This window comes from Terrapene carolina, unplaced genomic scaffold (genome assembly GCF_002925995.2).
Source record: "Terrapene carolina triunguis isolate 2854851 unplaced genomic scaffold, T_m_triunguis-2.0 Scaffold66, whole genome shotgun sequence".
In the NCBI taxonomy this organism is placed as follows: domain Eukaryota; kingdom Metazoa; phylum Chordata; order Testudines; family Emydidae; genus Terrapene; species Terrapene triunguis.
The window spans coordinates 57,420,610-57,438,655 of NW_020664417.1; positions in this window are offsets into that span (position 1 = coordinate 57,420,610).

Below are 18,046 nucleotides of genomic sequence, written 5' to 3' on the forward strand. Positions count from 1 at the left end.
AACACTCCCTTCATAAGAACAATGGAAAGTTAACTTTAATCTTAACTCTCTACCGGCTACCAATACTCCATGATGTTCACATTGATTACCTGTATTAATCAGCTTTGAAGGCAAGTCCACAGATGTACATAATTTTATCATAAAGCAATAATGTTAGACAGTTTTCCTGTCAGACTATAAATACAACATTATTCTCAAGAAACAGCAAATAAGTACTAACACATTCGATCAGAAACTTGCTTTGATCTTGGTAGGGGTCTCTAGACATTACTGTAATAAGAATATTTTAAAATATATCCCATTTAAGGGTGTCCCTTAAAAGAAAACTGGGTACCAAAATCAAGACAACAATAATAGTAAAAGTGAAGACTTAGTTGTTGTTGTTAATGAAATAGGCATTTCCTTATAAGAATAACAGGCCAGATCCTTAGTTGGACCAAATCGGCAACGGAGCTACTCTGATTTACATTTGGCTCACTGTGTTTGTTTATTATGTGGGAAGTGTAAGATGTATGGTGTCCTTATCTTTTCGTTTCCTTGATTTTTAAATGCATGGCTTTGTATATGATGGGATAGGTAAGTACCTGAGCAACTTTAGCCAGTTTTTAAAACTACTTGGGGTTTTTTAAAATGCGTTGTCAAGAAGCAAACAAAGGGCACAAGCTTATTTTTGCCTTCAATGTTTTGGCAAACTGAACTAGCTATTGAATAGGTGTCTACAGTGAAGAACTCTGTTATTAGGAAGCCAGCTAGCATGATGGAGGAATTATTTAATATTTTGCCTTCTTAAGAGGAATTTGTGAGAAGGCTGTAATGGCTTCTTTAAGTTAAAAAGAGGAAGGACCTTAAAATGCAGTTGTAAATGCAAAGACCCTTCAGGGAAGTGGCAATGCTGCTGAAGGACCCTTTGTGTATTGCAGCTGTTCACATATTATCCATTGTGATGTAGCAGAATTTCCCTGATACTAGACCAGGCCTTGAGTGAGCACAGATGGATCTGGCTACAACTTAAAGAGGTCACTGAAATATGGCACTTGATTACAGTGTTCTTTGAACGGCATACAGCTATTTTCACTACATCAGAACACTCGACAATCATGAACATCATAAATACTCTCTTGTCTCTGCTGTTTGGCATTTTGGCTGGGCTGATCCTAGTTTTTGGCTTGATTGTAATGTTTTGCATCCTGCTTTTCAGCACAAGGCTAACTGTTACATTTGGTGAAACTAAGATGGTCACCATATCTGAAAAAGCAGCAACGGTGACTGAATTTGTCAAATCCAGTCCAGTCACCAAACCAGAAGCAACCCACCTAGTAATCGAATTTGACAAAGCTGAGCTACTTGCCAAACTGGCCAAGGAGATCGCTCCCAGCTACAGTGTGGTGGGTATTAGCATTTTCTTACTCCAGGCACAACTTAGAGTGTGAGACTCCTCAGTTTAACTCATTCTGCCAGGCAGAACAGACAATGTGTGAATGGGTGACCATGTTGGTTTAGAAATACTACTACTTTATGACTCAAGGGCTCCATTTTCTCTTCTGCTACTGTCCATTTAAAATATTACCATTGATGCACAGGACTGCGGTAAGAATCAGCTTAAACCTTACCAGTTATGAGGGTGGGAAAAGGGATTATTCCTAAAGTTATTAATGCAGAGATCAAGGCAATTTGAGGCTAAAGTCATTTTAGGAGAACTTAATGAATATTACAGACATCTCTGTTTGGAGTGTGTTAAGGAGGTGGTTGGTAGGAACAATTTAACTGATGCTTCAGAGTTCCCTTCAGTTTTATTAGAGAAAAGAATAAGGATGAAAGAATCTGTTACTTATTTTGACATAGAAGGTGCTGTTACTATAGGGCAAGTTTTGGCCACTCTTATGTTCCACAGTACCATATTTTATGAGATGCTCTATTGAAATCAATGGGACTTTTTGAGAAGTAAGATGTTACTTAATGTCAGAGAGGGTGGCAGAGTCTAGCCTTTAGTGATTATGATCTAAGCTCTGGAAGAAGAGGGAGTATTTTAGAATTTTGTGTTGATTTAAGATCAAGTAACAAACAGTGAACAAATCTGTAAAGAAGGCAGAGAATTCAAACAGTTAATGTATCTCAATAGAGCAGTAGTAGGCCTGCTACACTACTACACTAAGGCCACTTCATACCACTCTGACAGTGCAAAGGGGTGTTAAAATAGGAATAAATGTAATGACAATATAAATTACTCCACCTTTAAGGCCCTTTTACACTGCCAAAGTGGTATAAAGCATCCTTAGTGTAAATGAGACTGTAACCCACTACACCTCTACCCCAATATAACGCCACCCGATATAACATGAATTCGGATATAACGCGGTAAAGGAGTGCTCCGGGGGGGGCGGGGCTACGCACTCTGGTGGATCAAAGCAAGTTTGATATAACGCAGTTTCACCTATAATGCAGTAAGATTTTTTTGGCTCCCAAGGACAATGTTATATCAGGGTAGAGGTGTACCTCTAATCACAAAGAAAGAGGAGATCCCCTGTATTACGCAGAGCTATTTCATAAGAGTAGAACTGGAAATTGGCTAAACACACTGATGGCCTAATTCCTATGTTAATACATCTCTCCCATAAAGTGAGATTTATGAAAGAAGAAATGTTTTTGCAAACAGGCCGATGCTGCTTCGTCTGTGGTCTGACACTGAGGTACTACTGAGCCCCACCCACTGCCTTTGTAGTCAGTGGAAGATGGGGGGTGCCCAGACCTTGCAAGAGGCAACCTCATAGAATTGGGTGCCTCAGCTGGAAGGTGATTCAGTTCACTTTGGTATTACCATGTCTCTGAATATGGTGGAGGCTCTGATCCTGTCGAGTTGTTTCACATACTTAAAATGATACTGTTGTGGGCCTCTTGGGTTTTTGTTTGTTAGTCAACTTGCTATATACTAATCCCATGTCATGTGTTCTTTGTAATGGCTTTATTTCAGCCTCATTCAGCCTCACTCATTCCTAGACTTCAAAGCCAGAAGGGACCATTGTGATCATCTAGTCTGACCTCCTGTATTTACCTACTTTTAAATAGTTAAATTTATTTACACAACTTGTCCATATTCTCTTTCCTTTTGTACTAGTGATCCTCTGTATTTCAATATTTCCATTAAATAATAAGCTGAGATTCTGGTCCTCTGTATTTTTCTAAGTTTTTAATAAACAAATAGACCCAGTGATTGCCCAAGTTGTGTAAATTGACTGGCATAGCTCCACTGAAGTCAATTTTGCTCTACAAAATGGTGTCCTCCATGCTGTCTCAGGTCCTGTGAGGAAATAGTTCATTAATAGTTCTGCCTGGGTGTGTGGGTCGATCTCAGGATGACTGAGCCAGCAATGTGATGCAACTGTGGAAAAAGGCAAATGGGCATTTCAGTAGAGGGAGAGAGAAGTATTAGTGCCATTGTACAAGGCATTGATAAGACCTCATTTGGAATAGAATTTTTGTCACCCATGTTCAAGAAAGACAAATTCAAACTGGAGCAGGATGATCAGGGGAATGGAGGGCCAATTGTGCAAGAGGAGATGGGAAGAGCTTGGCTTATATGGTTGTTCTCTCTAAATACACCGGGGGCTAAACATCAGGGAGGATGAAAAGCTGTTTAAGTGAAAGGACAATGTTGGCACAAGAATAAATGAATATAAACCGGCCATGTACAAATTCAGGCTGGAAAGTAGAAGACCGTTTCTAACTATCAGAGGGATGAGGTTTTGTAACAACTTCCCAAAAGAAGTTGTGGGGGGCAAACAACTTAATTAGTTTTAAGAGAGACCGGAACAAAATCTGAGTGTGATTGTATGATTGGGTTGCTTGTGATTGCAGGGGAGGGGTCAGTAGCCCTGGGGCTCACTTCTAGTTTGTTTTATGTTCCTCAAAGCTCATGCATCACTGTTTCAGCTGGCCACCTGCAGGTGTGAGGAAGGGATTCCTGCCCCCTCAGTGTATTGTGTGGTGTCTTTTTGTTGTTGTTTTTTATTATTATTATGTTTTTGTCTCCTTCCTCTAAAGCAACAGAGATGGCCAGGGCAGGAGATGTGCAGGGTGAGCCAGGGTTATGAGGTGTAACTGAGCATTTTGTCTCAGCGATTGGCTGGGTGGTTCTTGCTCACATGCTCAGGGTCTAACTGATTGCCATATGTGGGGTTGAGAAGGAATTTTCCCTGAGGTCCAAGTGATAATGATTTTAGGGAGGGTTTCACCTTCCGCTGTGGCATGTAATTTAATTGTAGTTGGAATTTCTAATTTAGTTGCATTTATTATTGTTTCTCATTTGTATTGTGGTCGCATCTAGAGCCCACATTTGGGAATCAGGGCCCCTTTGTGCTAAGATCTATACATACACATAACAAAAACATGGACTATGTCCCAAAGCCTTATAATATGTTGGGCTCAATTGGTATTTCTTACATGTATCAACAATTAATATAATTTATTTTAGAAGGGAGCAATTGGGCTAAATATCAGAAGAAAAAATCTTCATAATGAGAACTATTAATCTGTGAAATAAGTCTCCTAAGGAAGTATTGGAACCACTATTTCCTGAGACATTTAAAACTACACAATACACTAGGAAAAGAAGGAATAGTTCTGAATTGGTAGGTGATTTATATTTTATAGGCTAACAGGACTTAAAACCAGTCACTAAACTTAGACCCCTAAGGGTAGAATGGAAAGAAAATGTCATCATGTAGCACAGAGAAGTAGGCACAAGTCTACAAAGTTTGTGTTTGTTTAGCATGTTTTGTCTTAGATTAGACTGTCTATGCAGTTCTTTCTGGCATTTATTTGTTTGCACCATGGAGTCCTGATCCTGAACTGGGTGCCTGGTAATAATAAACAGAAGAAAAATAAGATGTTGACTATTCTAATGCCTTTTTTATGGGTTTAATTGCATTGAAGAATAGTTGCTATTAACTATCATTACCCATAGTTACTACACAATCATAGAATCCATATGTTTTTCCTTTATTCTTAGAATAGAAAAGAGCTGTAGTATCTCTGATACTCCTGCAAAGGGTAAGTAAATACTGACTTTTAAACAACTAAGGTAAATGGTCTTCTCCCAGGCCACTACAATTAATATTCTGGCATTTGGAGGCATCGTTCTTAACTCAGACCTGAGCATGCTAGTTTTAACTTAAGTTCACTTTTTTTTTTAAACAAAGAACATGCAGATCTCTATGAAAAACAAGACTTGGACTGGCATCTCAGTGAAAGTGGATCCCAATGACAACACTTGGAATGCCAAGGCCAATATCCAAGTCAAGTCTGATGCCCAAGAAGATGTCAATTTAGAAGAGGAAAGCTTAATTTTCAGCTGTAAACAGCTGAATGACAGCTGCACTGTAACAACTTACAACATCCAAAATGAACCCACGATCCAGAGTCTAGAGCTGAGTGATGTTGTGCGGGCCATCTTGCAGGTGTTTTATGGCACTCTTCAAATGCCATCAGCTGTAGGATCCACTGACACCAGTGAGATTAGCAAGAGTAAGGAGGCAGAAATCTACCAGAGCAGTGAAGACTGAGCCTATCCTCTTCACATCTGGAAGACTGACACCATTTACAAGATTACAACCTACAAGAACCCACTTTCCATGGATTGTTGCATTTGAGGAACAAGACAGACATAACTTGCTCATCTGTTACTGATCTGTGGAAAAAATCAGAGCATTCTGCACTCCTAACACGTCCTTGTTTTTTTGTTAGTTCTTTAAGTTATACATATAGTTTCTTTACAGTTCTTTTAAGTTATACATATAACAGCCACACTATTAGCATCTGCCATTTCCTCATTCACTGCTTAGTGCAATAAATTACATGTTACTGTTCAGTGATTTAACTACTGCTGGCAGAAAAATGGGGGAGGGGAATTCATTAATTTTTATAGGGTTTTTGTTTGTTTGTTTGTTTCCCCTTTCTTTCATTGAAATTCAATATTTGAAGAAATTTGTGAAAATATTGAGAAGTTTCATCATGACCAGCCTTCCCCTTAGTCACCAGCAATTGGAGGGGGGGGGAGAAACCTATCGGAGTATAATTATCTCAGGCATGAAATCAGCAACTATTTTTAATCCTCCCTGTTATGCACAACAAAGAAGACAGTACACATAAACCTGTTAATATTTGATACACTAGCTTCTATGTCTGTCTCAGTGCAAACTTTATTTTTGCATAATCCGCATTAGCCTCCTCTATGGAAAAGATGCAGAGGGATAGCAGAGGCTTTATTAGCCCATATTCTGAAGCAGTGGATGTGGAGGGAGGGGCTGAGTTGTGTCGTCCCCTGCGCCCCGCCCCCCAGCCGGCAGATGATATGGTAGTGAATTCCATCCTTGCCACCTATACAAAGCTGAGGTTTTAGCACAGAGAAGTGAATTTCACTCAATCAGTTCCTCGTATAGCTCACTTCAAGAATACTATAACAGGCCAGACCTGTAGCTGGTCTGAATGGACCTGGCTCCATTAACCTCAGGGGAGCTGCGCATGTTTGCACTAGCTGAAGATCTGATACAATCTATACCTGAAGTGAAAAGTCAATTAATTTAAGAAAGCTTGTGAACCTAATTTCCAAACTTGAATGTCTAAAATCAGTCCCCTAAATCCATATTAATGCATCCATATGCCAATTTTAAATTTCAAAACCCACATTTAATTACCGAAAATGTAGACTTAAGTGCTAGCTTTAGACAACCATGTTTAAAACTTGGAACTATTATTAAAAATATATAAAAATCTGCATAACTCAAGTAAATAGTAATACAGAAATATAATAAGCTGTAGCATTTGCAGTGAGGGGCATACAACCAAGCAGACTTACCTCACTAATGTTAAAGTGTGCTTAAATTCTGCCTTCAGATGTATGTGAAGTCAATGGAAGCTGCCTTCAGATATGTGTACGCTGAATTTAGCTCAGAAATTTTGCATTCTATACACTTCTTTGCCTGAGGCAAAGTAAGACCTCCATGCACAAAAAATACAATTCTTTCTCTGAGTCCTAAAAATAGGTGAGAGCTCCCCTGTGAGGTACAGTACAGTGTGCCTGTAGAGTAGTAGTAATAGTTTCACCATCTAGCCTATTTAGTAATACTCTGAGTATCTTGGCAGGTTTTGGAATAGTAGTTTATAATCTATAAAATGACACTGCTATTTGTGTGACTTTAAAGCTACTTTTCCTAATACAGAGTTCATAGAATTAACTCAAACATTGATTGTAAGAAGGAAACCTGTTCCCTTGCAATTCAGGATAGTGAATTTACTTGACGTTATGAGACACAATCAATGCTTGTCTTTTTTCCTGAGGTTAATGTTAAAATGCCTTTTGAACAATCCAGTCTGAAGAAATTGTTACACAAAAGTATTTTCAGAGGATGTATGTATAAGGCTGATTTGTTTCTGAACAAAGTCTACACAGGATATTCCATATGACATAAAAATATACTGGCCAAGGGTTCCATATTTTTTGCATGCATATGATGCAATAGAGTTTATATTCTCATAATATGGTTGGTGGGATCTCAAATATCTGATGGAATCTGTGATGGTGTCAGTTTACTTATCTGTACAGTCAAATGGTCAACATGTGACTGTACTGTTTACAGTACTTTTGCATCAATGGCACTGCATGCTGAGAAAATGAAATGATACTTCTAAAGAGCATACCTATATGTTTATGCATCAGATCTCTGTTGTAGGGGTCTTTTTTTTTCTCTCTCTCTCTCTTATTTGGTACTGCCAGATCTACCTGCTCTAGGAACAAACTTGTAAGTATCTTAAATACTTACGTTTTTTCTGGTAGAATTTATTGTCCTTAAATGAATGAAGTATTCATTTAAGATGTACATCAGATTTTATCTGTGTATCTGCAAATTCCTACTGTAGCAGTATTAAATCTTGTGTGCCACCTAGGGTTCTAACAGTGGTATGAAGGGTGCCTTCTCAATATTAAGTGGCACATTGCTTGACATTGGTTCATTTCATACCATAACTTTACAGGGTGTTTTCTCAAAAATATTATGTTGCACACCTAAATCCTGGTGGTGTGTTAAATCTAACAGTAAATCTACATCTCTTTTCTGGGCATTTCAATGTAATTAGGTTTTTACTCTTCCAAAATAATTTTACAAAAAGTTTGTAAAATTTCAACTCTTGTGGAAAGGAAAGGGAGCATCAGTAAAACAAAATCTCATTTTAATGCCAATAGGCCTTTTCAGCCAAGATGGAAAGCGTTTATTCCCAAATTGTTTGTTGTTTTCTGTACTACTTGAAGGTGGATAGTTAAAATATATTTTTAGACATTGGATTATTTTAGTTCTTGACCAATAGAAAGTAGCGCAGAATAAATGCCACTCCCCACCACCAACACCAAAATCAATTCAATTAGATGTGTAGTTCTAAAACATCTTCAAATTTTGATAAGGTTCATATATGATCAAATTAAAGTTTTGGAATACAGCAGAACAGAAGAGTTTGCCTGCATGCCTCAAATATATACTTAGAATAGAAGAACTATTAAGGATGAACATTCGTGATTTTCCTCCCCGCACACCCTCTTGTCTCCCCCGGTTCAAGTGAAATTAGATGAAGGTTCTGATCTTGCAGCCCTTAATGTTGTGACCAGTCTAATTTAAGTCAATGGCACTAAATAACACTGCTCTACAGCCAAAATGCTTCTGAAATAAATGTAGTCAAACTTTACTAATTCTGGGTCACTGAGAACGAAAATGATGCTTAAAATTGCTGATTGGCTCTAGTTTTCAAGATATGCTATTGGGTCAGTATATACGACCCTTGACTTGGGAATGGCAGAGGATAAGTGAATTATAAAGGGAAGGGATCTCAATTTAAACCAGAAATGACTAAAATACATCTTTGACTGGATCTATGAATAAATCTATAACTGGGTTGCTTTTTAGGCAAAACAATGAATGATGCAATCTGAAGCTGGTATTGCGTCATACATGATATGAATTGCATCATGTTATTCCTAGAAGTCATGGATGATGCAATCATAACGAAGCTTACATCACTCTGCTGAACAAATTGCCCTATATCAGCTCTAGAAATCATACAGTGTCGTGCTCTCTTATTTGTCAGTGTTTGATTTTGCAAAGGGACACATTTCTGTTTAGCCAAAGTGAGCAGAGATGCCTCGTACTTGTGTGAACAGTGCAGATAACTTCTGCTATGTTTGTGGCGAAGTGACTTTTGTATCACAAAAGCGCAGTATAACCACTCTGGTTAAGAAAGCCTATCACCTTTATTTTGGCTGCAAAATTGGAGATCAGGACAAGAGGTGGGCTCCACACATATGCTGCAACACTTGTGCAACAAATCTTCGCCAGTGGTTGAACAGGAAAAGGAAATCTATGCCTTTTGCAGTGCCAATGATTTGGAGAGAGCCAACAGATCATACCAGCAATTGTTACTTCTGCATGGTGCCTCCAGTTGGGAAAGGTGCGTCAAAGAAGAAAAAGTGGACTGTGCATTATCCAAACATTCCATCAGCTATACGCCCAGTACCCCACGGAGAAGGACTGCCGGTTCCTGATGCACCAGAATCATTCTCACTTGAGTCAGATGAGGAAGAGGATGAAACTTCTGGTCCTGAACCATCAATGTCACAGGACCCACATTTTCTCCCATCCTCCTCCTCTGAACCACACCTCATAACACAAGGTGAACTGAATGACCTTGTCAGGGATTTGGAACTACCCAAGAGTAAGGCAGAGCTGTTGGGCTCCAGACTACAGCAGTGGAATCTCCTGGCAGGTGATGTTAGGGTTTCCATGTTCCGTGACCGTCAAAAGGATCTTGTCCCATTCTTCTTCATGGAAGGTGATCTTGTAGCCTGCAACAACATCGATGGTGTGATGGCAGCCCTCAACATCGTTCACGATCCAGATGAGTGGAGACTGTTCATTGATTCATCGAAGACGAGTCTTAAAGCTGTTTTACTGCATAATGGCAATGTTTTGCCATCAATTCCAGTTGGTCATGCAGTCCATATGAAGGAAACCTATGACAACATGAAACAACTTTTGAGGTGCATAAACTATAACCAACATCAGTGGCAGCTTTGTAGCGATTTGAAGGTTGTTGCTCTCTTGCTTGGTCTGCAGACTGGCTACACAAAGTACTGCTGTTTTCTCTGCGAATGGGATAGTCGTGCAAGAGATTCCCACTACATCAAGAAAGATTGGCCACTCCGACAGTCATTGGAGCCTGGGAGGAAAAGTGTTCAGTATCCACCACTTGTTGAATCAAGGAAGATTTTGTTACCACCCTTACACATCAAGCTGGGTCTGATGAAGAACTTTGTCAAGGCCATTGACAAAACACAAGCAGCTTTCAAGTACCTCCGTGGAAAATTTCCAAGGTTAAGTGAAGCTAAGATAAAGGAAGGTGTCTTTGTTGGACCTCAGATTTGTGAACTTCTTCGAGATGATGCATTTGACCATGCACTGCGTGGCAAGGAAAAGACGGCATGGAAAGCCTTCCAGTTAGTGGCAATAATTTCTCGGAAACAACAAGGCAGACAACTACAGGTTGTTGGTGGAAAACCTCCTCAAGGCATACAAAAGCCTTGGTTGCAACATGTCACTAAAGATACCTTTTTTGCACTCTCATCTAGATTTTTTTTTTCCACCGAACTGCGGAGCAGTGAGCGACGAGCACGGCGAGCGATTTCACCAGGACATTGCAACAATGGAGAAACACTATCCGGGCAAATGGAGTCCATCAATGCTTGCAGACTATTGCTGGACAGTGACAAGAGATGCTCCATTTAATGAATACAAGAGACAAGCCAAGAAGCGCTGAGTAGACACTGAATAGTACTAAACTATGTACAGAATAGTTTTTTGCCTTTTGTTTCATAATAAATTTTATTTATATAACCCTTTTGCTGATTTTTAAAGTGTTACATAAACAGGACAGGTGAAATATTATCATGTAAAGCAACCATAAACACATGAAAAGACCTAGGTTTACAATTTATGATTAAAACTCTACTATCTACACAATATACATAGACATAAAATGTAAAAACTTAAATATCTTAGAAACAGTAGCCAATCAGTTGTTTTAATTGTCATATTTGAATTCAGCACATCAAAATACATAATAAATAGCACATTTTATCTCTGAAGCAGACGACTTCTCAAAAATTGTAGACCAGTGTAATGTGAACAAATATATGAGGGTCATCTACCACCACCTCTCCTCTCTGCATCAGCAGTGATACAAGCTTTCTTGTTCCATTTGTATACTTCCCCCTCCATTTATCCCATATCAACTCCTTAGACTTGAATTCCCTTCCAATGTTCATCTGGCATGCCACGATCCATCATTCAAATCCTCCTTAAGATTTTTGTCTGCTATGATCTCCAAAAGAAATATCAACAATGACGGTAAAAACAAAACTGTTCCTCAACCTTTCACTATTCCCAGTTCAGCCTTCTCTGATAGGTCTTCTATTGTAATGCCTTCCCGTGGGGGAATCCATGGAGTAAGGTGTCAGTGCAAATGCTCTCTGTCTTCTCCAAAGTGAGGGGCTAATCCTCCTCCTGGTATCTAATGGCCATTGCCAATACAGAGAGGTGTGATTTACATAGTCCTATGATATTGGGATTGAAAAGTGGTCTGTAGGCTAAGGGTTCACTATATATAAATATTGTTTCTGGGACTCTACAAGCAAGCTTTGCTAACCAACAAAATGAAGTGCTGAATATTGAAGGATTGAATTGAAACAAAGCATTGCACTTATGTTTGTTTTTTATGCTCTTTATTATGTAGATAATAAGACTAGGTGCTTATTGTTGTGAGATTATGGGATCTCTTTGTGTTTAAAAAAAAATCCATCAGTAACGTCAGGAATTGACCCTGGGAAATAGATTACTCTTAATGTTTTTTCTTTTCTGGGTAAAACAGGCTACTCCTCTTCACAAGGCGAGCCATAACATCTAGTTTGTTTTCTAGTGTATTTTGGTCATGTTGCATTTCTTAGTTAGTTAGTTTGGGCACAGTTTTGCTTTCCTCCTTGCTCATTCAATGCTGGGCATTTTGCACGCAATGCATACAGGATTGGGCCCATAATTTCTGATTTCATGAAAATATTTTCCAAGTATTCCGACAAGAGTATTATTTTAATTTTTTTTTAAAAAAAGAATGTATTGAAGGTCACTTTTTTGTTTTTTGGGGGAAAGCTAAAAAAGCTGAGGGATTAATTCAAATGCACAAACAAAAGACCACTGATGCTTTCTTTAAACAGAGAACCAGTTAACTAAATTCTAGATGCTCTTGCAACTATATTAATTCATGAGCATTAAATAATCAGCTATAACTCCTAACAGATCAGGATTGTGAGGGCAGATAACTATATGTACCACCTTCTCACAGGGGGCTTTTCCAATTTATGGCTACACTCCTGCAACTGGTTCCACATGGGTGGTCCCTTTCACTCTCACAAAGTCCCACTGAAGTCAACAGTTCTTGACTTTTGTTCACCTAAGAGGGATGCATCTCATACTGTTGCATAGGGCTTTTCTAGTTATATTTCTGTAATGAATATTTTATCACTTATTCCCAAATCATGTCATAATAATGGGGAGGGGGAGTGATTTTTTTTTATTATCCTTAACTAAGATGAACTATTCTGGCTTCTTGTGGGGAAAAAGTATTTTAAAACATGTACTTTGACCTTTATCACTTCTCCCCAAGGTTGAGCAATGCCCAGGAAAGAAGCACATTAGTCAGATTAACCTCTGCTACAGTACATCTTTGCTGTTAGAGAACTGTTGGACCACTCAGAATTAATTCAACCTTGGAGAAATTGGATAGTCTCTCTCGACATTTCAGGCATTTTAGGAGGGTCATTTCACGCCCTTTTTGTATAATGCATGTGTCTTTTAGCGCAGAACATAAAATGTCACATTTTACTCTTTGATGGACACACCATTAAATTTGAAGGTTCATTTATTAATGGTTCAGTTTGTCAACTGAGTTGAAAGTTCTATAGAAGCTGTATTATGTAATCTCTGATATATGAATCCAGGGGATATATAATGCCAGAAGAAAATGATTTGCCTTTCATCATCCTTCACTTTTGCCCTACTCCCAACAGGCCCTGTGGGTTGTGACTCACTCCATTGTCCCCAACAGACCGAGGTATTTCCCTCTTTGCATCTTTTCCTGCGTTGAGTAGCAGACTGAAGAGAGGAGATGAGTGGAGCCCAACAACCTCCCTCCTTCACCTTCAAGGGGTGGCCAACTGAGCATCTATTTCCCCCTCTGGTTCTTCTGGAGTCAGTCAGTCAACTTTCCCCCTTCACTAATTTGTTTCAGGGCCATTTGATAGGTCCATTCCTCTTATGGGACAAGTGGCCACTCTATATCTTATGGGATCTGCTGCTCTCTCTCTTTCTCATCCTGTTGGAAACACAGATAAGTTCATGAATATTATAGGCTGGTTATCCTTATCATACAGAGCAAATTTTTGTATGCTGCACGTTGCTTTCACTCAGCAAACAGGAAGAACCTGAACCCCTTGAATTGCTGTCACCTCCACAACCTCTTTCACCTCCGCTAAGTGTGATCCTAAATCTCATTTAATGCTATAAATACACTGGGCTGCTGTCTTAAAAGTTTATACAACATAAGCAGTGGGCTGAAGCTCTAGAAAGTAAAGAGCTCATTGTTGGTGAACAGAGGGAAGAATGACCACAGAGCTACTTCATCTGCATAAGCGATTTACCCAGAATTTTTCCAGTTTTATTTTGGGAGCCACCATAACTGTACTAAAACTTAGAATTGGTTGGGTAATGGAACTGAGTTGAGAGAAGGGGAAAAGTGCTTGTACCTTTTGGCAAGAAGCGTGCCCCCAGGGGTAAGGAGTCTGTGCAAGCATCTTGTCTTCTACTGGTTCCCTTCCACAGAGGATCTTTTATTACTGGGAAGACTTTGCAATGGGAAATGATGCAGAGGTGGCTCTTTGGCTGGAGAGAGAGAGTGCTTCAGAGGACAGCAGTAGAGCTGAGTGAACTCCTACCCAACCACTAAATAAACTAATTCTGAGGTAACTACTGGGCTATGAGATACTCTGGTTTGGGTCTCTTTCAATCTCTCTGCTTGAAACTGTTCTATTTTATAAAGAATTTAAATGTGCATTGGACCAGAAACTAAGTGAGAATGGGTGAGTACCTTAACCACTAGACTATGGGCTGTAAGGGAGGCTGCTCGAGTAGGCCTTGCAAGGGAGACTTTCCCTCCCCCACCCTGCCCAATATTCACCTGGCTTGTGGATTACACTGAGGCTTAGGTTGAAGTAGGTGTCCAGTAGCTGCTGGCTAGAGGCAGCAGTGCACATGTCCAGAGGCAGAAACTTGGGCATCTAGGGGACTTTTACAGTAAATTTAGGTGCTGAGGGATTTTAGGCACCTCCAGAGTTAAGTTGCAGCTGAGTGGGGTTTTGAGGATCTCAGTGGCATCTAAGTTAGGGTGACCAGATAGTAAGTGTGAAAAATCGGGATGGGGGTCTGGGGTAATAGGCTCCTATATAAGAAAAAGTCCAGAATATTGGGACTGTCTCTATAAAATTGGGACATCTGGTCACCCTAATCTAAGTTCTCTTGTGGATCTGGGCCAAAGTTATTCAAAATTGTTCAGAAATTCTGCAATCAAGAATCCAGAACCATAAACTATATTTGACTTTTCATACTATGGCTTGAGCTATCAACAAATGGTTTGCATAGGTTAAAATTAAGGAGAATACAAACCATGCTAGCTGGTCAGAAAATGGTGTTTTCATAAAAAAATTCAAAAGAAACAAAACACATTTTATTCAGCTTTTCACAGTATTTTTCCAGTTTTCCAGCCAAAAATCCAAAGCTTTAGGTTGTTTAAAAAATTGTCAAAAACAGCCATTTTCCACAACAATTTTTTAGCCTTGATTTAAAAAAATCACCATTTTCTTATCTAAAACCTTTTTTGCTATGTGATGATGTGTAGTCAGAGACTGCTCTGCAACAATTATGCTGCATGGTCTTATACTGTATATGAGTGCTAATGGCATAAAAGAGTGAGCACTTTGACGAGATGAATCTTCCATTCACTTAGCCTAATGGAAACTTATTGCCATGAGTTACAGTATTACTTGTCTTAAAATATCTTTTCTATGGGATTCTAATGGTCTCTGACCTTAACCAAAATCTTAGGCTGAAATACATTATGTATTAAGTCACCATTGTATAGACTTGGGATTTTCTAAAGAGGCATTTCCAAAAGACCAGCAAGCATTAATTGTATTCAAAATGTCTTCCTTACCCATATCCTGGTTCTACAATATGATATCATGTGAGTAGTCGATCAAACAGAATAAACATTTAATTTTCATAATAAATTAAATAATCTTGACATGATTTCTGAGCTATCACATTTTTAATGTACCGTTCAGAGTATCTAGGCATTTGTTTTTTTTCTCATTTCAGACAATTTTCAGAGTACTTGTAAGACAATGGAATGACACGTCTTTCATAGAAAAACTGTATTGGTAGGTTAATTATCGATAATAAGCCTACAATTATTTTCAACTGAGTATTTCTAAACATTGCTAAAAAGGAAATGGGAGTTGCACATGCATAGTGGATGAGATGACTGAGTCACAAGGGAGAAGTGATGATTTTGTGGCTAATGGAACAAGTCTGTGCTATCTGAGTGCTGTTGCTGTAACTGTCCACAACTTCCAGTGTAGTGTTGGTCTGTAATTCACTTTATTTCTGTCTCAGTTTCCTCATCCATATGATGGGGAAATGGGAACACAAGAATTACCATACCAGCAATCTATCCACTCCAGCATCTTCTCGATGTCTCCCTGGGGACCTTCCCATGTGCACAGTGATGCAGTGACCTATTTCTTTAGGGTGAATTTACATGGTTGCCAGAAAGGGAAAAAATGTGTTCCTATGGAGAAAATGTGATTCAGAAGTCATTATGAAACAATAAATGTGGATCCCTACAATACTATTTTAAGAGAGTCACATTCCAAAATATAACCCCATTAAAAACAAACAAAAATATGCTAAACTTGCCCATGTATGGGCCATGCTGTGACCTTTTAAGGAGACTTTATTAATTTGCAATAAATTGAACATCCTCTGCTTAATACAGAAAAGTAGACCATGAGTTTACAGGCCCCAGAATGCTGCAACTTAATCCAAGTGGCTAGCTTGCTCTAATAATTGTGAAGCTTCACTTATGTTGGTGGCCTTAGGCTCCACTTCTGCATTACTTGTTTTAATGCATTGCCTAGGAGTCCCAGTCATGAACCAGGATCCCATTGTGCACAGTGCTGTACAAACAAAATGGCAGTCCCTGCCAGAGTATACAATCTATAAATGTCAGTTGCTTGATGGTTGATGTGAGGAACTCGATAAGTCGTTGAGATGAACTGCTTCCCTGATGAACAGCTGACACATATATGTACACACACACACTCACACTCTTTTGCTGGGTGACTCTCTATTTGGTGCCATTGTTGCCTCCACCCAGTATTCACTCCTTGTCTCTTTTAGAAATAAAAGGTTAAAACCCTTTCTCACCAGGAACTGGAAAACCCAGAGATATACTCTTGGTAATTATAATGTACAGTCACTTTAAGATGCAGCAGTCAGGTGTCTAAATAACTTAGTACACATATCAGGCTTAGTTTTAGGTTAGTGAAAACAATCTTATTTATTACATCAAGAACAAGTACAATCTAACAAGGAGCCGGAAGCAGTAAAGAAATAGTTTTATACACAGAAAACACTCTTCTTACCCTGTCCACATCAGTCAATCTTGAACTTCTTAATTATGTACAAATATACACACCTCGTGTGCTGTGACCTGTCTGTGTTCCAGGTAACTTCTGAGCACTAATCCCTGCTGCTGGGTTACTGGGATGGCTTTGAGAGGCCCTCACTTTCTCTGAGGAATCTCTCTCCTACAAAGCTCACCATGATCAACTTCTGTGGGAAGCCTCTGGGGCTCGGCACACCATGTTGAGTTCTCTTCAGGCCCCATCCTCAGAGCTCTACTAACTCTCCTTCAGTTATCCCCCTTCTCCAAGCAAATCTAGCCAGACTTTCCATCTGCCCCTCCAACTTGCGGTTCCCTGTGACTACCCTGCCACCATTCCCTGAGCTCCCTCTCTCAAAATCCACTCTCCAACTGTCTCCTTTATTGACCTGCCCAACAGAGGCTCCACCCCCCCCTTTAGTGATGTCATCAGCCTCAGCAATTCTTTCACCGTCATGTTCAGGGAATACTGTTAGGAATGATGGTGAGACAGTGTGGGTTAATGGGACAGTATTTGAGCTTGGCTACTGGTGGTTTAATATTTCAGGCAGGAATGTAAAAAATCAAAATACTGTCACTTTTTTATTTTAATACAGTGAATTTTGATTCTGGTAAGTGAATGGTTAACTGTTAGGACCATGTAGTTTCAGAACTTAGAATTTTTAGGCCAACATGACTGGCTATGTGATAAGAACACATTAAATTAAGAAGAAAAAAACAGCTGATAATCAAAGGTCGTGTACTCTGTGAAAAATGAAAGAAGGCTGAAATAACTCAGAAGGTTTCCGTTTCTGACCAGAAGTTTCAATTTTGCCTGGAGAAATAGGCAGGTGCCTTTTTAAATACAGCTTCTTTTACTTTTTGTCTTGTTTCCAGTTAGTAGCTAAAGGGGCCAGCTTTATCTGTGGTATGCTGCCATTGATTTCAATGCCATGGCATAGTTGCCCCATGGTATTTTATAGACCGATGGGGAAGATGATCCCTCTGCAGAAGTGACAACTATCCACCACAAAGCTTATGCACACCTTTTGAAGAAACAAAGTCAACACAGTTTTATGTTGGTCATGCAAGAGGCCAATAAATATAGTGTAAGGAGTTTATTGTAGTAGTAGTCTCTGCAATATGGAAACAGATTTCATAGTTGCTCACCATCAAGGGAAAGGTCTGCAAGCTTAAAACATAC